Genomic DNA, 23164 nt, shown 5'->3' on the forward strand with positions numbered 1-23164 from the left:
TATTTTAAGTCACTTCCTTGACAGAACATATTGGTTGGCTTTGCGTAGGCTTCTGTGTTTTTATGAGACAGATGGCAATTACCCATTTTTGTGCACTGTTATCTTTTAGCTTTAAGTATCACATTTACTGGGAGCTGGACTTTAATTTTTTTTTCCATTTTGAGCAGTCCTACCTTATAAAATATCTTTATGAAGAAACGTTAAGATGGGTGCCTATGTAATTATAACATTAAATGGTGTAAGAGGGAAAAGACTTTTTTAAAAATGGATTCATTTGTAATGGGGTTGCTTTCTTTGTTTCCATTTCTCGTTTGGCTTGGGATTATTTTAGAAGGATAGTCATGGTTATTACAAATGCAGGTATATCCTAACTAAAATAAACCCTTCATGTTATTCTTTTAGCTTTTCAGAAGTAAAAAAAAAAAAAAATTAACAAATATAATTTAGGATTTTACTTATATTCATAGCACTCTTCTGAAAAAAATATGCTCTTATACAGAAGTTATAAAGAATATAAGCATATTAAAATATCTAATATTTTGAAATTTAAATATTAGTGAAAATAATACCTATTAGAAATAAAAGTTAAGAGGTGCCTGGCTGCTCAGTCAGTAGAATGTACGATTCGATCTCAGGGTTGTGAGTTTGAACCCTATATTGGGTGTAGAGGTTGTTTAAAAAAAACAAAACCTTAAAAAAAAGAACTAAAAGTTAAAATCTGTGATCTTTGAAATGAATATTCAAGCCAGCATAATTTAAATGAAATAAAATATAAGGGGTTAAATAATTCACGATTCACCTCTTTCTCTCAAGTTCTTGTAACACACACAAAAAAATGATTTTGTTTAAATTTTGGCATCAATTTTTGGAGTTTGGTTATAAATACTGACATGCAGTAAGTAATAATTATCTGGGGAGAATAAAAGGGAGATTATTTAATTTATTGAAATATATTTAATTTAAAGTAAAGCGATTTTTTTCCATCTACTTAGTGACTCTGAATATATTTAAATTGTTCTCAGGATTTCTGATAGGTGGAGCTTACAATACAATCTGACATCCTTTTTCTTAAATGTAGCATGTTTGTAATAATGAAGTTTGCATGATTATTTGATGAAACGACCATTCCTTTAGAAATGATAACAAAGGTTATGCAGTCCAGTTTCTAGATAAGACGATACCTAGCTAGCCTGGACTGCAGACAAACTTTATTCTAGAATTCATAGCCTCTATTAGCGCCCTGATCAATTTCCTAAGAAACTTGGCGAGTGCTCCCTTGAATCTAGCTCAGGACTGTTACAGCTCTGAGTTATTCTATGACCACTGCCTCCACTTTAGTCCCAATCACTTTCTGACCTGGTTCGTTATCTTTTGATTGGCATAGTATTGCTGAAATTGTCACTTCCTATTTGCCAAAACTAATGGCTTCTTCCTGATTCTTACCCTCTTATGCCCTTGTACCCTGTGAGGCTATGGACAACCTCTTCTTTCCCTTCCCTCTTCCGTGTCCTCAGTGACACTGGTTTTCCTCCTGGGACTGCCCTTTTCAGTCTCCTCCCGTGAAATCTCATCCACTGCCATGTTTCAACTCTCACTATACTCTGTTGATTCCAGAATTTTTATCTCTATCACTGATGTTTCTCTTGAACTTCAGATCGTTAGTTCCAATGCTTAGTTGATGGATATGGGCTCATGAATGTCCAGCAAGCATCTTGAAGATTACATGTTGTCATGTCTAATTTGCCATTTCACTACTCTTCACTTCTGCTTCAGGCATTCATGATCCCCTTCCCCCAACATTCAGCCTGGAGACCACAAAGCTCTTTTTATCGCCTCTCTTTCCCAGAACAGTACTACCAACAATCAATCAGTCATCACGTCTGTCAGAAATGTTTTTTGAGTGTTGTTCAGGTCTGACTTTTCCTTTCCATTACCTTTGCAATTATCCATTCCCTCTTGCTTGTTATCACTGCTGGACAGTTTGTCTTTCTGCTTCTTATGTTTCTTCTGCTCTAAACTCTACACTGACTCCAAAGTTTTAATCTTTCTAACGGGTTCAAGCAGGTCACTTTCTTGATCAAAAACTTTGGCCACTCATTTTCAAGAAAAAGTACATGCTCCTTTTTCCTGGTATTTGGGGCCTGGCACAGTCTGTCTTTACATATCTAGCTCGGGTTATCTTGTAGCACCTCTCTGCAGGCTCTGTGTCTCAGCTTTTATAAACACGTTGTGTTTTAAACATTTCACTCACAAAATTTTGTTTAAACTGGTATATATTTAGTTAGTTTATTGAGAAGTCACAAACCACTGGGGTATAAACATGTAGCAGCTTTATAGCTTTTATTTTTTCCCCAGTCAAGATCTCAATTTTTTTCTACCAAACCATCTTTGCTTCAGAAGAGTTACCTCTTTTAATGACATTGGCTAGCATCTAAAACATGAGGTGATTTCAAATAGTCTTATTTCATTTTAAAACTCAACTCTGGTGCACTGTTTTTTCATCCTCCTAATATAATATAGAAATTTGCTTAGGAGAAGTTTTTGGCCTCTCCTTGTTCTGCTCAGTGTCTATAGGATGCTGGTGCTAGGTGGTAGATTCATCCCACTCCATCAATACAGTCTCAGAAGAGCTCTTTATGCCTCCACGGTTTCTTGAAGGTTGGGACAAATTTTCTGACTGACTTCTAGATGTTAGCATCATCATCATCATACATTTTTCTGATATGTGAGCCTCTTTTTTCACTATTCTGGTGACCTCAAAAGGATCTGCCCTCCAGGGTCAATTCCTGAGCTTGTGAGAGTCTGTGGGAACCAGGATTTCAAGGGAGAATGGCCTGGCCCACCCATCGATTGGCAGTCATCCCCTGTACCACCTCTTTCCATTTATTTCTTCTCCTGCTTGGGTGGTAGAGGGAGATTGGCATGTAGCTCAGGTGTTCCCTAGATGGCTAATAAGGAAACAAAATACCTGTATCCATTTCTTATATGTCCAGGGCAAGACTGGCAAGAACACTGGCGTCCCAATGTTCATGAGTTATAGCTCCTTTCTCTAGCCCTTTGATGGCTTCTTTTTATGAACACTACTTCCCTAAAAGGAGAACTCTTCTTTTCTAATCCTGCACTGTCTGTTACGGTAGCCACTAGCTTCATGGGGCTATTTAGTACTTGAAATCTGACTGGTTTAATTGATATGTACTGTAAGTATACAACACACATTAGATTTCAAAGATAGGAAAAAATATATATATATAAAATTTCTGGGTTTCAACATATTATATATTATTTTTAGATACTATGATATTAAAATTAATTCCATGTGTTTATTTTTACTTTTATTAATATGACTATGAAAAAATTTAAATTACATATGTGGCTTGCATTATATTTCAATTGGATAATGCTGATACAGGGAATAGGAAATATCAAACTCTACAGGAAGCTACTATGATAATTTAGAATGTGTATACCTAGTGTTTTTTGTTTTTAGCTTTGATCTTTACTTACAAATCAGAGACCGCAGGAATAATCCCACCAACAGTAGCAAAGAAATTTGTTCTTTTTAAAATCTATTGAAGTTTTCCTCTGTTTACACTATTAGTCCTGAAAACATGGGTCAAGGATTGATTTGATCTGTATGTTGGGCCAACTGTTTATACCACCTAGGTTATAGTATCAGATGAAAGCCAAGGAGATATTTTTGAATAGAAATCTTAATGAACATTGAAGTGAACAGGAAAATATACACCATAATGAAAATCAACCAATGTTAAGGCTAGAAATTAATATTTTACTAGGAAATTTTGTGATAACTTTTGATGAAATGGTACAAGTTGTTTTATGTTTGTTAGTATTACCAAAATATCGCAATTATGTCTGTAAAGTAATCTAAAATACATCTTCTTCTGCAATTAAATCTGATTTCAAGTTGAACACAACTAACTGCACTAAAAAACATTGTTTAAATCTATTTTTGTGAACAGGGTGATAGGTTATATCGCTAAATGAAATGCTCATGTTTTCTTTTTCTTAAGTTAAAATGAAAACATTCTAAACATTTATAAATATAGGTCATTGTTAACCACAGAATTATATGAATTAATCTCTTTTTAGAAAGCCATAGAGAACTGTATGAAACAGCAAACTCTATCAAGGTAACCTCTATACCCTTATTATAGTCATTATGAAATATTTAAACACTTACTTAAAATGAAGTTGTCCTTTTCCTTCTGCCTAGATGTCATATCTTCTTGGTGAAAGAAATGTCTAAAAATATTCTCCTTCCCTATCTAATTGAGTGTATATGAGAGTATGTCATAATTGGTATTCTGATTGCACTCAGATTCCTCATCATACCCATTTTTGTTTCAATACTGTCATTATCATAGTTTTACATTATCATACTTAAAGCACTTATGATATATGCAGAGAAAGTTGTAAAAGACGAGAGTTGTAATTGTAGGTCTTAGAAAAAAATATACATGAGGGTTTCTGAGAAGGACATTTAACCATGAAATAATAAAAATAGAAAACACTGATAACCATAAATGACAATCTAAACAAGAAATGTAAAAATGATCTTTCAAATCCAAAATGGAGAAGTTTAGAATTTTAATACTATTTATCCAATCTATGTTATCTATCTTACACTAGTGGAAAGCTCTTACGTTTTTAAACTTCCACCATATTTCAGATAGGAAGCATAAAGAATAAGACAAGGTTTAGGTTTCATTTTTGTTCTTGTCCTGAAGGATTTATATTATAATGGACGATTCTTTGAAAGAATAAAGCACATGGTTGAGGAAGCTCTGTCACTCCTTTGCAGCTGCTTTTTTGAGCTGCTAACTGCTGACCACAACACACTGTTTAACATTGTCATTTCTTTTTAAGATGAATATTTCTAGGAAAGCTAAAATCGCTTTAAAATATATGTAATTTAGAAAGTAAGTACATAGATTTTATTCACAATAGTGTACATATACATATCATATTTATATACACATAAATATATATGAACATTTTTCAAAACAAAAATTAGATTTTGATCAATTCTGAAAAATAATCCAAAATTGTTCATGAGCCAAAGTACAAAGAGAAATTGAGCATTTGTTTTAATTTAGATAAGCAGGATAAAATATTGTGAGATATCAGAAGCTAAACTACAGAAAAAATGAAGTGAAATTACATGGCCTCTTAATATCTGTAAGAGGACCATAAAAGATCAGGAAAACAAAAAGCTTATGAAAACCTCTGAGCTTTTCCGACATCTGAGACTGAGAGCCCCATGATTATTACATGCCATCTTTAATTTCTACCAGATAAATATCCTGATTGTTTTTTATGCCCTTGATCAACCTAAATGTCTTAAAATGGTACCTCATCTTGAGGTTCTTTAAATAGTGAAAAAATTATAATTTATGATGTAATTTCGTCTTCTTTCAGAAAAATCTCTAAAATGGGACAAAATACTGATTTGGGAGGAAAAGTGATTGGTGATTCTTCAAGATAGATGATTTATTAGGTTTTATACTTATTTCCATTCTTTGCTTCAACAATTTTGTATCTCAGGTTGACAATCCTTTGAAAGTGGTTGACAAAGATGTGACTCCTGTTTTTGTGTACCTAGATTGGAGAGGAGGCAGTTATAGATTGGATATCAAAATTGTAAGGACCGGATTTGATATTAATCCTTCATAGTTAAAAAACAAACAAACCTAACTTCTCACTGTTACAGCACAAATTGCAGATTCCCTGGTGGCAGCCACTCAAAGAACAGACCTCCAGAATCTGTACTTTCAAATGCTCTCCAGGTAAAACTGAAATAGCCAGTTAAAAGCGGTCCTCAATGCATGCTGGGAAATCAGTCCTATAGGTGTTTTACATTCTAGCCTTATTTTAAAAAATGGTTCATGAGAAATTTACATACCTGAAGTTTTGCTTTCTCTCTTGGCTTTTATGGAGTATATTTAATATACTACATTATCTTAGTTGGTGACTTCAAAAACTGATGTTAATATTTTAGTTTTAGTGTTATATATTCAATGATATTATCCTCATACTTGACAGAATATACCTTCTTGTTTCTAGAATGCTTTGAAATCAACCAAATTAATTTAGGTACTTGAAATTATTTACAAGCAAACAATAGCTTCTGTACTTAAAGAGATATCATCAATTCCATCTTGTAAATATTTATAATCCCTTTCCTCTTCTCTGTCCCCTCTGCTATATCCTAGATAATTCCAACAATCTCCTAGGAAACCCTTTACCTCCAGTGCTTAATTATTTATTATAGTTGATACACAAGGTGTCTTTCTAGGGGATGTTGGGGAGAGGGAACGATCCCTTTCTCTGAGTAAAAGATCCTGCCTTTATTTATTTATTTTTTAAAGATTTTATTTATTTATTTGAGGGAGAGAATAGAGCGAGAAGAGAGAGAGAGAGCATGAACGGGGGGGAGAGGGGGTGAGGGGCAGAGGGAGAAGCAGACTCTCTGCTGAGCAGGGAGTGAGGGGCTCAATCCCAGGATCTTGAGATCATGACCTGAGCCAAAGGCAGATGCTTAACCAACTGAGCCATCCAGGTGCCCCAAAGACCCAACCTTTATAGCATGACACTCATAAACCTTAAAAATGCTTTCTGATCCTACCAGAAAGAGCTTTCTCCTTGCTATCGATCACATTATATTGTGGTTATTAATTTGCATGTATTATGGGAACCAGAATTGAGCATCTTTCTAATAGAATTACTTTTAGGTCTTAGGTAAAATACAAGTTAAAGACAAGAATTTTATCAACTTCATGATGTCCACTATGCTTTGTGATTATATAGCATCATGACCTAAGTCTAGTTTGAAGAAGTTGATTTCACAAAAATTTTATTTGTTCCAGTGTTGCAAGACAGATTCCATTCTCCTCCCAATTTCACACTTCCTCCTCATTGTACTGATCCAATTAATTGCCAGGGAGACTTAAGTGAATCTATTACTGTTTGAATGACCCTTAATATCATCATCTTGCTTACTATTCCCCTAACTTTCAGGCAGGTTGACATACCATAATTTAAAGACATTGAAATACCTATCTTGCATATGGTTCAGGGGAGTTGCCTTTTGTTTTACATTAGAGGAGACAAAACACTATGGAAGATTAAAATGAAGACTATAGTTGAGATATCAAAAAAATAAAGGTCTTAAAAGAAGAAAGCAAGCTATACTGTAAACGCAAAGTCCTTTTAGGTAGAGGTAAGATTGGAAAGTTTTTCCATCCACATGCCCTACAATTCTGTTTAAATCCTAGGACTATGCAAGATTTATATCATGTTAAAGAGGTAATATTAGGTTTCTCATTTCTGAATACCTTGAGGGGAGAAACTATGGACTACTTATCTTTGACTATTCCTAAAGGTATAATTCCAGGCTTTTCATGAATAAATGTTTGTTGAATGAATGTAATCCTACAAAAAGAAAAAAATCCCAATTTTAATCTTATCTATTTATTACCAACTACTTGACTTATCATATAATACTATTGTATGATCATATTCCTCAAATTATATGAGAAATCACTGAAGTAGATTAGAAGGCTGCAGCCTTTCAAAAATGATTAAGGACTTTTGTTTTAAATAGTTGTGAAATGGGTAATTTGGATCAATTCTTTCAGTAAGTATATAGATTCTGAAAAAATTTGTCAGATGTCTTGAAATCATCGAAGTTGTGAGAAGATAATGAAAGTTTAATAAAATAAAATTAGAAGCTTGGCAAGTTTGACTAACATAAAAGAGGAAGAAAGGAAGACAATATTAGGAATACAAAAAGGGAAATAAATAACAGATATAGAGCAGATTTAAAATATGAGAATATACTATATCAATTTATACCAATACATTTGAAAATCTAGATTAAAGTGAAAATTTGTAGGAAGGTAAAAATAACAAAATTTGAGAATCTAAATAGATTAATAATGATAGAAGAAACAAAAATGGTCCCTAAATACCAACCATCACTTCCCACTTCTCGCCCTGTCAAATGTATCAGTGTCTGGGAGCCCTGACAGTTGCTCTTATTTCTGCCTAAGTGTAACTCTTTTCTACATGATCTTTTGTTTCTATTTTTAAAAGATTATTTATCACATGATCTTAACATGGCAGAATCCACCTCACAATTCAAGTCTGAACTCAAGTATCATTAGATAAAGAAATCTCATCTGGCTGTATTTTCTAATTTTGTACTATCCCTATTGTCAGATCTTTCTTCATTGAGCCGATGTTTGATTTTCTTCATGGCCCTTGACATTATCTGAGGTTATACTAACTTTTTTTTGGTGGGGGACAGATTCCAGCTTTTTTCATTTTTAATTTGTTTCCTTACTTGTGTATCATGTCTTCTCTCCTACAAATAGTGCCACAAAAGCAAGGACTTCATCAGTCTTTTTCATTCCTTTATCACTAAGATTTTTATCCCCAGAACATAGTCTGGTACATTATAAGGATTCAATAAATAATTATTTTTTGAATGAATTTCAATTAAAGTAGGAAATAAAATGAGTATCTTTGATAAAATTATGGTACAACATTAGAGTGGAGATTCTAGCCAATGAAATAACACAAAGAACAGGAATGGTAGTTAACAGTGTTGGGAAAGATGAGATAAAAATCATTATTTGCATATGTCATTATTGTCAGCTAAGAAAAAAACCTAAAGAATTAATCCACAGCTATTGAACCCAGTGAGAGAGTTTATCAAGATGAGCCCAGTAAAAAAGTTTGTCAAAACAAATCAACACACATGCAAAATCAAGTTTTGTTGTATAGTAATAATAATTAAGAAATACCATGGAAAAGCATGGCATTCTCAATAGCAACAAATATTTTAAAGTACTTAGGAGTAAGCCTAACAAGAAATGTACAAGAATTTTATGGAAAAAACTGAAAGCTCTTACTGATAGCTTTAAAAATCCTAAGTAAATGTAGAGTTATTCTATCATTACAGATAGAATGACTTACTATTTTAAAGACTTTGCACATTAATCTGTATGATCAATTCAATTCCAAGAGAAGTCAGAACAGTATTAATAACAGGACTTGAAAGTTGATTCTAAAATTCATGTCAACAATAAATATGGAACAGTAGCTAAAGTAACAAATAAACTTGGTGGTTGGTAAGCATACCCTACTAAAACTTAATACTTTGTAAAACTGTATAATTGTAATGTTTTTGATGCAACACCACACATATATGAGTCTGGAAATAATTCATCAAAATCTGGAGATTGAGTAAATAATGAAGATAGATTTTTAAATGAATGAAAAAGACAGACTAATTTCTAAATAGTATTGAGGTTACCATCCAGTATATAAAAAGTACTTGTGCAGGAAATTAAGGAAATTATCAATTATGAAAGTTTGAATCACCCAATAGAAAATTGTTGAAAAATATAACAAAATAGATGAAGCGATGATTGCAAAGGACAGTATGTGAAGTTTAGCACAGTTTATGCAATAATCAAGGAAATACAAATTGACACAGTAAGACACTCTTCTTCTGTTTGATCTTTACTGCTTTGGGCAGGCTTTCCTACTGTTTTGTGGTTTGGAGTTTTAGATAACTCCTGTTTCACTGAAATTAAATATGCATTTCTGTTTCTAATGCTCCTTGTAGGTTTGAGATTTCCACCATTTTAAATTGGGAAGTCAGCACATTATTCTTGGACTTTTAAAGTTGATAATGAAATATTAATGAAGAATTCAATTATTAAAGAAAAAACAAAAAGCTGATTTATGGGTCAAGAATTATGTTCAGGTAAAGAATTGACTTAAGTAAGTCAATCAGAGAAAGACAAGTATCATATGATCTCACTGATATGAGGAATTTAAGAAACAAGACAGGGGATCATAGGGGAAGGGAGGGAAAAATAAAACAAGACAAAACCAGAGAGGGAGACAAACCATAAGAGACTCTTAATCTCAGGAAACAAACTGAGGGTTGCCAGAGTGGAGGGGGGTGGGAGGGATGGGGTGGCTGGGTGATGGACATTGGGGAGGGTAGGTGCTATGGTGAGCACTGTGAATTGTGTGAGACTGATGAATCACAGACCTGTACCCCTGAAACAAATAATACATTATATGTTAATAAAAATTTTTTTAAAAAATTGACTTAAGATTTGGTAGTCTTAATTTGAAAATATGCTGGACCATAAATACAAAATTAGTTGCAGTTTCATTTGTGCAATTCCTACAAAAGTTGTTTCTCTAGAATTGTAAAGAACTTTTAGATCATATGAAGTTATCATCTAGAAAAAAGAATGCATTTATAATAAAAATTAGCTTAGTACTTCAACAAAGAAAAACTGTTTAGTGACAGTGTGAAATTTATCTACAGAGCTTATTAATTATCAGTCTTGCTACATTTTAAGTCAGTTATTTTGCACATACTTAACACTATGGATCATCTACAGTCTCAAAGAACACACAGAAACCTATTATAGGTATGTCAGAATATCCATAGAAAGTTAACTTTCCTTTTAGTAGTAACAGGGAGCAAAGTAAACTAATAGTAATTAAGGTGTCAGGTAGTAATTGCATTTGCCTCCAAATAAACCATCAAGTCCCAATAAGTAATTAAAACAAGCAGTCTTTCTCAAAATGCAGTAGTTAGGGAGCTGTGATTAAAAATTTCTAGGAGTCATTATTGGATTATTTTCATTTTTGTAAAAAAGACATAATGTGGAGTATACCTTTTTTAAATTTTTAAATGTACAGTACAGTATTGTAGACCAAATGCACATTGTTGTACAGCAGGTCTCCAGAACTTTTTCATCTTGCGTGATTGAAACTCTAACCAATTGAACAGGCACTCCCCATTTTTCCCTCTCTTCAGCCCCTGGCAATCACCATTAGATTTTCTGCTTTTAAGAGTTTGGAACTTTAGATACGTCATTTAAGTAGAATCATGGGATATTTCTAACTTCTGTGACCAGCTTATGAAACTTTTTTTTAAAGATTTTATTTATTTATTTGAGAGAGAGAGAATGAGAGATAGCATGAGAGGGAAGAGGTTCAGAGGGAGAAGCAGACTCCCTGCTCAGCAGGGAGCCCGATGTGGGACTCGATCCCAGGACTCCAGGATCATGACCCGAGCCGAAGGCAGTCGCTTAACCAACTGAGTCACCCAGGCGCCCACCAGCTTATGAAACTTAGCATAATGTCCTCATAGTTCATCCATGTTGTCACGTATGACAGGATTTACTTCATTTTTAAGGCAGACAAATATTCCATTCTATGTATAAACTACATTCTCTTTATTCAGGCACCCATCAGTGGACATTTAGGTTGTTTCTACCTCTCAACTATTGTGAATAATGCTGTAATGAATGTGGAAGTACAAATATCTCTTTAAGATCCAGATTTCAGGGCGCCCGGGTGGTTCAGTCGGTTAAGCGTCTGCCTTCAGCTCAGGTCATGATCTCAGGGTCTTGGGATCGAGTCCCACATTTGGCTCCTTGCTCAGCGCTCAGCTGGGAGCCTGCTTCTCCCTCTCCCTCTGCCTGCCACTCTCCTTGCTTGTGTGCACGCACTCTCTCTCTGTCAAATAAATAAATAAAATTAAAAAAAAATCCAGATTTCTATTCTTTTGAGTAATACCTAGAATTGGAATGGCTGGATCATATGGTAGTTCTATTTTTAATTTTTTGAGGAACCTCTATACTGTTTTCCAGAGTGGCTGCCCAATTTTCCTTTCTTTCTAACAGTGCACAAGTTTTTCAATTTCTCTTCATCCTCACCAACACTTATTATTTCCTGTTTTTATTTGTGTTTTGTTTAATGGCCATCCTAACAGGTGTGATGTAATATCTCATTGTGGTTTTGATTCATACTTACCTAATGATTAATGATGTTGAGCCTCTTTTATTTACTTATTAGTCATTTGAATGTCTTCTTTGACCCTTTTTAAATCAGGTTATTTGTTTTTGTTTTTTGCTAATGAGTTGTAGGAGTCCTTCATACATTTTGAATCTTAACCCTTTATCAGATACATCATTTGCAAATACTTTCGCCCATGTCTTAGTTACCTTTCATTCTATTGTTTCCTTTGCTGTACAGAAACTTTTTAGTTTGATGTAATCCCACTTGTCTTTTTGCTTCTGTTGCCTGTGCTTTTAGTGTCATATCCAAAAAATCATTTCCAAGACCAATGTTATTAAGTGAGATTCCCCCTCTGTTTTCTTCTATGAGTTTTATAGATTCAAGTTTTGTGTTTCAGTCTTTAGTCGATTTTGAGTTTATTTTATGTTTGGGGGGACATAAGCATCAACATTCATTATTTTGTATGTGGATATCCAGTTTCCCTAGCACCATTTATTGAAGAGATTATTCTTTTCCCATTGTGTAGTCTTATTACCCTGTGTGGTTCCATATAAATTTTAGAATTATTTTTTCTATTTCTGCAAAAAATGCTATTGGGATTTTGATAGGGATTGCATTGAATCTATAGATCACATTGTAGGTTACATTGTATTACTTTCATGACATTTTAACAATATTAAATCTTTCAGTTCATGAAAGTGGAATTTCTTTCCATTTTTTGTGTAATCTTTAATTTCTTTCAGCAATGTTTGATAGTTTTCAGTGTACAAATCTTTCGTCTCCTTGGTTAAGTTTATTCCTAAGTATTTTATTCTTTTTGATGTTTTTTGTAGATGGGATTGTTTTCTTAAATTTCCTTTTCAGATTGGTTGTTCTTAGTGTATGGAAATGCAAATCAACTTTTACATTTTTATTTTATATTCTGTAACTTTGCTGAATTCAATTGTTAGTTCTAGTAGGTTTTTTTTGTTTTGTTTTTGATTTTTTTGTGACATCTTAAGGTTTTCCACATATAAGATTATGTCATCTGTAAAAAGGATTAATTTACATTTTCCTTTTCAATTTGGATGCCTTATCTTTTTTTCTTTCTTTCTTTTTTGTCTAATTGCTCTATCTAAGATTTCCAGAACTATGTTGAATAAAAGTGGTGAGGGTGGGCATCCTTGCCTTGTTCTTGATCTTAGAGGAAACACTTTCACCATTGAGTATGGTTTTAGCTGTGGGCTTTTCATATGTGGGCTTTATTATGTTGAGGTAATTACCTAGTACTCCTAGTTTATTGTTTTTATCATGAAAAGGTGTTGAATTTTGCTAAATGTATTTTTCTGCATTTAATTGAGATGATCATGTGATTTTTATCTTTCATTCTGAGGTGTGGTATGTCACATTGATTGATTTTCATATGTTGAAACACCCCGGCATGCCAGGGATAAGTCCCACTTGGTCATGATATTATGATCCTTCTCATGTGTGGCTGGATTTGGTTTTTGCTATTATTTTGCTGAGGAGTTTTGCATCTATCTATCAGGGATATTGGCCTATAGTTTTCTTTTCTTGTAGTATTTTTTCCTAGCTTTAGTATCAGGATAATGTCCTTACAAAATGAGTTTGAAGGGTTCTTTCTTCTTCAATATTTTGTAAGAGTTTGAGGAAGATTGGCATTAATTCTTCTTTAAATGTTTGGTAGAATGCCCCACTAGAGCCATCCTGTCCCAGGATTTTCCCTGTTGGAAAGTTTGTTTCCTGATTCAGTCTTCTTACTAGGTATAGGTCAGTTCAAATTTTGCTTTTCTTCACAATTCAGTCTTGCTAGGTTGTATGTTTCTAGGAAATTACCTATTTCTTCAAGGTTGTCCAAATTGTTGGTGAGTAATTGCTCATGGTAATCCCTTGTGATCTTTTAATTTTTGTGGTATCAGCTGTAATTTCTTTTTCATTTATGATTTTATTTATTTCAGTCTTCTCTCTTTTTTCTTGGTCTAGTTAAAGGTTTATCAGTTTTGTTAATATTTTTTTGTAAAACTCAGGTTGATTTTTTCCCGTTTTTCTATTCTCTATTCCTTTTATTTCCACTCTAATCTGTATTATTTTCTTTCTTCAGATAATTTTAGCCTTAGTTTGTTCTTCTTTTTCTGTTTTTTTTGAGATGTAAAGTTAGGCTGTTTATTGAAGATCCTTCTTTCTTAATGTAGGTGTTTACTTGAACTCCCCTCTTATGTAAATTTCTTTCCCAGTACTGCTTTCGTTACATCCCATAAGATTTGGCATGTTGTGTTTTCAACTTCATTTGTCTGAATGTTTTCTAATTTTCCTTTTATTTCTCTTTGACCTTTTGGAGGCCAAGCAAAATGAACTAGAGAAGAAGTAGGCTAGACCAATGATACTGTGTGTGTGTGTGTGTGTGTGTGTGTGTGTGTGTGTGTATTCAAGACCTGCAGTGAACCATGTTACATTGAGTCCACTGTGCATTATTAGTAAGTGGAAATCAACCAGCCATAGCCTATTCAAGATAAATGATTACCAAACATAAAATTACCTAATCCAACTGCAGTAAATTTCCTTAATATACACATTACTCACACACTTATTCTTTTGGAATGGTGAGAAACATTTACACTGTGCCTTAATCTCTAGAAAGGTGCTTGCAAAGTTTCTTGTAGGTGTGAAATCTCCCTCTCTTGATTATGAGATTACCACTGAGCATTTGATCCAGTGTGTGGGATTTTCATGCCACTAAAAAGGCAATAAATCAACCAACCAACCAACCAGGATATTGTATTGGCTTGGATGATTCATTTTGAATATCAAAGGGATATTGAACTCTTGCTAATAATGTAGCAGAAATAATACTCTTTGGAACAGAAGTGATTCTCTGGGGTACTTTGTGTTAACTTTCATGTTGTACAAGACAGGAAACATCATAATCCAAAAGCAGAAAAACGATTGAAGATTTGTATCCTTCATGAATACAGGTTTGACTTACTTCACAAGGTAAAGAATCCCAATCAGCTGAAAGGTTGGTTCCAGGGCAGGAGACCATAAAATGTATACAGAAAGATAAGTCATAAATATCAACTATGTGACCCATTATGAAGCTGTTACCTGAGGCAGTTTTGCATATTTTACTTCCTTTTTTCCCCTCTCTCATTGTTACTCTTTTTGTTTAATGATGTTGTTCATGGCTTTTAGTTTTCAAAATATTCAAATGTACATGTTGCTGAATTTGAGGACTAATTAACATTGCCAAAGGATGGACAGTATGACTGTCACTCATAGAAATGGGTATAATGATTGCTAGAATTTTTGTCTCCCATTTTTAGGGAGAGGGTGAGACTGACTTTGATTGTGTGAAAGATAGATGCATCCTTTACAGCAAAGTATTATTTTACTGTAGTTGTATTGAAGGTCAAATATGTGAGGAAGAATCTTTATAAACGCTGAGTAACTAAAGGAGTTGATTGATTCAGTTATTAATCTATCATTTCTCAGCCCCAAATCCTTCCTGTGTAACTTTGCTCGGTGATGTGGGGCTAAGACTCTTCAAGCTACATTTTGTCAATGCTAACTTTCTCTTAGATTCTTTCAATGGGATAGAATGAAGGAAGTTGGAAGGTAGCAAAAGGGGGAAGTAAATTACTACTTCCTACTTAATTGTGCTTATCAGCCTGTTCCATCAATTGATTTTTATCAAAAACAACAGAGATTGATTCCAGCAGTAGTTGCTGGCAATTTCTGCCTTTTCCGGCACTTCCAAGAAGTCTTCCACATCCCTCCACCTCTGAAATTCCAGCCACAATTAGGCTACCTTCTCTTCAGCAGGTTGAATCCCTACTCCCCAAGTCTCTCCTCAAAGTACCTGAGATAACCACTGCCATTGGACAGCATTTGTCCCTCAGAGATGTAGGTCTCAATTCTGGGATGCCCTTCTTCAAAGCTCTGGAATTACCAACAGAAACTTGGTAGTGCCTTCTCCTCAAAGGTTTGAATCCAGCTCCATGAGACCCCTTCTCCAAGCTTCCCCAAGCTTCCAAGTTTTGATCGCCTTAACTTCTCCCCTTTGTCTCTCAGCCATAAGGAAAGTACTCACTTCCTGCACATATTATCTAAATCTTACCTCAGTGTTATTTGCTCTTTTAGTCCTAAATACCCATTTGTACAACTATTTATAACACATTATTTCTGTTAAAAGAAGTAGTTTTTTTTTTCTTTCAGTGGACACTGCTTAATGTTACAATCAGGTATTAAGAAGGCTATGTTCAGTTTTCTACTATGTTTGCAGATCTATTTTCCTTTCATTTCTGTCATTTCTAATATCGGCCCAATGTCCTTTTGTACATGTACATTTAGAATTATTGTTTACATTTTAAATTCTTTTCTATTTCATTTCTGTCATTTTTAATATCGGCCCAATGTAATTTTGTACATATACATTTAGAATTATTGTTTACATTTTTAATTTTTTTCTAGTGGGCATATGGTTCTTTCATTATTATATTTTCTCTTTACAAAATTCCATGCATATTTTATTCTTTAAAATGAACTGCTGTTAAGAACCTAACTGTTGTTAGGTTCTTACCTCATAATGTCAAAATATAAATTTTAGAAAAAAGGCACAATACATTTATTACTATATAGTCAAAGTTGCTATAAAATAAGGGCATACATTGTTATGAATGGTTAGAATATTTTCAGGTAAAACTTCAAAGAACTTTTAATATGTGGTCAATTCTCCAGCTGCATGATGGTAGAGGACTTAAGGTTGGTGTATTTATTTTGCACTGAGAATGCTCTAAGATACATATTATGTATTTGATTCTATAATAATGAGCACATCTTTTTAATGTCTATTTGCTGTGTGGTGGTAGAATAGGAGCATTCTGCAAGTTTTAGCTTCATCAAAACCTACTGTAAAATTTTTGAATTAATGGATCACTGAGGTCATTGAGAGTAATGATTCTATAATTGAGTTATCATATTTATTATTTTTGTATTCTTTATATTTTTTTCTCCTGCTTTCAACCATTCTGTATCTTTAAAAATTTTGTTATTTTCTCTCCTTCCAATTGGTGTCGAGAAAAAAAGATTACCATTCTTCCATCTTAAAATCAAATTCCAACTGAATTTATTTTAATACAGCTTCCCCCCACATATTAGTGATTATGATTCTATAGTTCTTCGGAGAAAATTTAATTGCATTGCTTACCACTTTTATTTTGTAATTTATTGTTTTGTAACTTTGTAATTTATTTTTAGTTAAACACTGTAGTTATGGATAAATAAACCTTTAATGAGTGATATTTTTTAAGATTTTATTTATTTATTTGAGAAAGAGAGAATGAGAGACAGAGAGCACAAGAGGGAAGAGGGAGAAGCAGACTCCCTGCTGAGCAGGGAGCCTGATGCGGGACTCGATCCCGGGACTCCAGGATCACGACCTGAGCCGAAGGCAGTCGCTTAACAAACTGAGCCACCCAGGTGCCCATAATGAGTGATTCTTCTAACCAAAATTTCTGAAGCAATAATATTTTTTATCCTGAAAATAGATTACGTTTTGTTTCAGGAAAAAATGAAGAACAAGCAATCTAGGGCCTAGGAATTGGATTATTCTCATGAAAGAGTCTTATGTGAGGTTCACTGATCAAGAATTCCATCTGTTACTTTATAAACTGAGTGAACAGAAAGGTGAATGTTTAAAAATATTTTTTTAACAATAAGAATTTAAGCTTAGATATGAACATTACATTCTATTTCATTTTTATATTTCAGTGATTGTGTATTTCCTTTGTAAACTTAAATTACACATTAAAAATTGGCAATGCCATTCTATTTTTAAAACAATAACCCTTTTCCTTTTAAAGATGGAATATAAGGGTTTCTATTAGTTCAATAATCAGATTTTAGTTTCTACCTCTAGGCATGGGCAAGGATTTGATACTTTTTTTTTTTTTTTCAATTTTATGGAGAGAAGAGTGCAGCTCCATGAAAAGTGATAACAAAAATAACAGTGCAGTGCTGGTTGGGAGGAAGCATTTTCTTTTTCAGAAATCAATAGGAAAAGAGAGTGATCCTATTTTTCACCTGAGGCAAATCACTGTTACAGAACAGAAGAATGCTCAGCTAGTAGGAGCAGTGACACGTACTTCCACCAGCCACTATTCAAGGTTAGGAGCAATACCCAATACCGGGGAGAGGCTAATTAAATTAATTCTGTGGGAAAGTGACAGGGTGACCGAGAGCAATCTGAGTGCTCCATGCCTTTCCCTCTACCCTCTGTTTTCAGCATTGCCCAGTCATCTCTCTTTAGCATCTCACTCACATACTCAATATCTGGTGTGTGATACCTGTTTCCTCCTGGTCTTCTTGTTTCTGCTGCAGTGTGAATATTTGGCTGTTCTATGACTGATGAGTGCAGCAGGAAAGAGACATAATTGCTTTGACGATGTGGCAGTAAATGGATACTCCCTTTGGAAACTCAACTTGCTTCATTTAGACCCAAGCATGCCAGGCAGATGCAGATGATCAATTCACAGCACATGATACGAGTGAATATCTTTCTCTTTTATGTTCTGTTTTCAATGTAATAGCAAACTAACATCTGTTGTTCTGCACATCGCAAATCTGTTCTTTTCAATGTAAAGGTTTGCTGAGCATCGATATTTTACTAAGAATAAGAAGTGTGTGGCAATTAGACTACACCACATTTTTATGTCAAATTCAAATGTTCTTTGCAAAGGTCATTATTGTGTGTGTGTGACCTACTGAGCTGTTTTACTATGATAGATGTAGTTACAAAGTAAAACCGTTTAACTGATGATGTTCTGGGGAGTGGGTAAAGCAATAGAGAAGAGAAGAAAGGTGACTGTTTTTTAAGGGATAATCCTGTGTTGTCAATAACATCTCATATATTCTTTGAGTCTGCTCTTTACAGAGCACTTTTGTTCCACATAAGAAATGCTTCTCAACACTTTACTAATGACTATCTGCTGTGGAATTGTTTGGGGTATCTGTGAGCCTTACTAGCTTTAAAGATAAACTCATGAATGAAAAGTAATAGTATTAGGATTTTTCTCTGAACGGGTTGCAAGTTTCTAAGTGCAGTAAAGAAATATTACAATAGATATAACAGGAAAAATCAAGAGTGTGAAAAAATTTCACTTCAACATGACTGATATTTTTAAGGGTTAGTTTATATGTTTAGGCAGTGGTGTAAGTAAGTCTACATAAAAAGCACCTGTTAATTTTATTTTTTCTGATGAAAAAATCTTGATTGCATTACACGTCTTCATCTTTTGCTGGCATTAACTTTGCTGGCTGCAAAAAGGACATGGTGAAACAGTATGACTTAGAGATACATAACGTTACACTTAGAAAATCCAACTCAACGTGCATCTTCGGTATCTTCCATGCGCTACCTTTTTCTGTGTGTGAAAACAGTTTTTTTTTTTAATTGAAAAAGCATATCCAGATGTATAAAAATTGTATGATTATTAGAAAAATCTTTTATTCATGTGACTCTACATAGTGTATTCCATGTAACTGTGCTGATATATTTGCAACCATGTACTGTCTTTTTATTTTATTTTTTAACTTTTATTTATTTTTTTTAAGTAGGCACTATGCCCTGCTCATGACCCTAAGATCAAGACCTGAGCTGAAATAAGGAGTCGGCCGCTTAACCAACTGAGCCACCCAGGCACCCCTGTACTGTCTTTTTAAAATCAAAATAATAGAGAACAAATACACCTGAATATAAAATAAGTCAATAATAATAATAATTCTATTATTCTTGGTTCCAATGTTTTATTCAGCTGAAAACTCTCAAATTCTGAAATCCATTTGAAGCAGAACATTATTTTTAAGGGTACAATAAATGATGTATTTTTTTATTTGTAAGTAAAAACTGTTACTACATAGAAATCTTTAAAAATAGGATCTCTCATTAGTTATGGCCTGAATCTGTGGCTTTGGGTGTTATGTCCTGCAGTCAGTCCATTTTTCAACCTTACAATTCAACAGTATTTTGCTAAAAATTCTTTTTTATCTAATAGCTTGTGTGTAGGGTACCCGTATGTGTACATCCTGATATACTCAGGAGATTTGTAAATTATAAACTGTAGAAAGAATTTGGAGAATTAACCTAAACAAGAAAAAGTTGGAAGATTGAAAATTTCATTCCTTGATTTAATCAATAAAAATGAAACACCTGTTATACCATAGTATAAAATAATAATAAGAAGAAAAGTCAAGAATATGGCACTGTATTATTGAGGTTTCCAAAGCTATCAAGCATTCCTGTTGAGAATGATTGGACCTATCAAGATATAAAAGAGCAGCTGGGGACATTTGAAGTGGCGATTTATATTTTGTGCAACCCTAGCCAGAGATGTGAGCAGCAGTATGAAATAGTAAGAGGATGTTTAAATCAAGCCAGGATGCTCAAAAAGCTATCAAAAAGACATGTTAGTATAAAATGGTATCTTAATATGATTAAAGATACAGCTGTTTAAATGAGATATTTACAATTTCACTTAATAGTTATTCAAAAAACTATAAATAACGTTCAATATTTAAACTACTTTTGTTTACTTTAACTTTGAATATGCAATTAGTGAATATTACATTGATATATGTTTTAAAGATGACCAACAGTTTGAAATAGAAACTGTAGCATTGTATAAATCAATGTTTATTCACTTGACGTGTGCTCTATTTGAGTAGAAGATCATCTTCATCCAGATTAAATAACTCACTGGGAGGGAGGGAGGAGGAGGAACCCAGGGAGTCTTTAAGTTTAATTTTAAAGGTATTTTACCTATGGATAGTGGTAGAAATTAATGCTCATTGTGGTAATTCAGTTTGAAGAATATATCAAGGTTCTTAGGGATTATCTCTGTGCATTCTTTTAAAAATGCAACATCAAGTTTATTTTTTTAAAGATTTTATTTATTTGAGAGAGAGAGAATGAGAGATAGCACGAGAGGGAAGAGGGTCAGAGGGAGAAGCAGACTCCCCGCTGAGCAGGGAGCCCGATGTGGGACTCCATCACGGGGCTCCAGGATCATGACCTGAGCCGAAGGCAGTCGCTTAACCAACTGAGCCACCCAGGCGCCCCAATGCAACATCAAGTTTAGCAAAATACCAGAAAACATACTTTCTATTAGGATACCCACATTATTCTGCTCTCCATCTAAATGTTTGGTATACTGAGAATCCAAGTTGCTATCTAGAACTTATATGACAATTGGTAAGTATTCCTAGAGCTACTTTGAAATGTTGTGTAGTTCCTGTTTCTTCACTGTGAGCTAAATATTGTGTGTAAATAATTGTGTTAGCTCTAACTCTGCTTTTACAAATAACCAACTGAAAAAAATTGGGTAATTAAAAACTTTGCCCAAACATCGAAATAATACATACAATTAGTATCCTATTTGCCAAAACTTCAGCTATGGTGTATTCAATAATGGGATTTTATACACCCGATTTCAAAGTGAAGTAAATTCTTAATTACCTTGAGTGGATCATACCTGGAATTGTTTCTTTCATTACCAAGCTTACTGTACTATTATGGAGTAATTGTGTAAAGGTGTAAGTATTTTATGAACTATTAAGTAGAAGAGGAAGATAATTTGAGATGGCTTTTTAATTTTTCAATATTCTGCTTTCTTTTATTAATTGTTGTCTGCGTGGGAATCTGAAAGTATCCTAGTCTGTATGTATTACTCTATAGTTGAGAGGTTTTAAACCTGCTCTCCATCATGACATAGAATATATCTGACTGATGAATTTGGAAACTGAGGTTGAGGGCAGTTCTCCAGGGTAGAACCTGTATCATCAGTCCCTCTTTTCCCATTAAATAAAGCAAACTGAATGCAACCAAGGGAGGGTAATGTATAAGACTAACCTTGAGCCATGCTAAAACAATGTTTTATAGTAAAGTAAATTATCTCACAAATTTTGGCACTTTTAGTATTATTAGGGACAGATTATTTATGGCATTCATTGCATTCTGACACTGGATGAGAAGTTCTGATAAAATTGTCCATGGTTTTTCCTTTGACATTTTTTTGGTCACTTTTGATTCTTGGCTGCTATGGTTTGACAGTGGTATATCTTTTAATTTAAAATAATGGTCAGACACACATTTGGAATGGCCTGGTCAGCCGGAATATGCTGCTGTCGAGAATCCTTCAGCTGAAAAATTCCTTTTTATTCTCCACTAAGGTAATATTTAATTCACTGCGGCTTTTTTTTTTCTGAAGATTGCCCAAGTTTCCTCCAAAAGTGAACGTGTGTCTCAAAGATGTTTCATTCACAGAAGGAATTTAAATACTACCAAATTTATAGAGTAATTGCAATTGGGTTGAATAAATTGCAAGAGTTCCTGACCTTGGGGGGAAGTCATCGTTTCTTGTAAGTAAACATAATGTAAGGTATGATACAAAGTGTATGCTGAAGGAGGTCATTGTGAGAGTATGTGACCTCTGGTTGACCTGCGAGCTGGACACAGGCAACGAGAGGCTCTTCACCCTCTCCCTTGTCTTTGAAATATACATTCTGCCCACCATTCCCACGCTAGCAGCTGTTTCAAGAATATAGATTTGAGGGTGCCTGGGTAGCCCAGTTGTTTAAGCTACTGCCTTTGGCTGAGGTCATGATCCTGGAGTCTTAGGATTGAGTCCCAAATCGGGGTCCCTGCTCAGCAGGAATCCTGCTTCTCCCTCTGACCCTCCCCCCACTCTTGGGAGCTCTCTCTTATTCTCTCTCTCTCAAATAAATAAATAAAGAGATGAGAGAATAAGGTGTTGCTGAGGCCATCTAGACTGAATATCTGACTGAATCCTGTTAAGTCCTCTATACAAATGTTTAAGGTTCTGGTGAAGGGGTGCAGAGATCTGCTTGCCCTCCAGATGTTGTGTCCAGGGGCCAGTTTCAGGTTTCACCAGGGAAGCTCCTGAGGTTGCCAATCAACAGTGTGCTTCAGGAGTGCAGGTCATTTATATAGTTAATAATCATTTTTCTCTTATGTATAATTTTCTACGCAATTTGGTAAGCAGATACTAAAAGTCTAAAAATTGATAAACAAATCTTGTTTTTCTTCATAAAAATATCAAGTTTACCCCAAAGGAAAGAAAGAAAGAAATAAAGAAAGAAAGAAATAAAGAAAGAAGGAAGGAAAGGAAAGAAGGAAAGAAGGAAAAAAGAAAAAGAAAGAAAGGAAAGAAAGAAAGAAAGAAAGAAAGAAAGAAAGAAAGAAAGAAAGAAAGAAAGAAAGAAAGAAAGAAAGAAAGAAAAAGAAAGAAAGAAA

Source organism: Callorhinus ursinus, unplaced genomic scaffold (assembly GCF_003265705.2).
Source record: "Callorhinus ursinus isolate GAN/ISIS: 27379988/994484 unplaced genomic scaffold, GSC_fseal_2.0 scaffold4, whole genome shotgun sequence".
Lineage (NCBI taxonomy): Eukaryota > Metazoa > Chordata > Mammalia > Carnivora > Otariidae > Callorhinus > Callorhinus ursinus.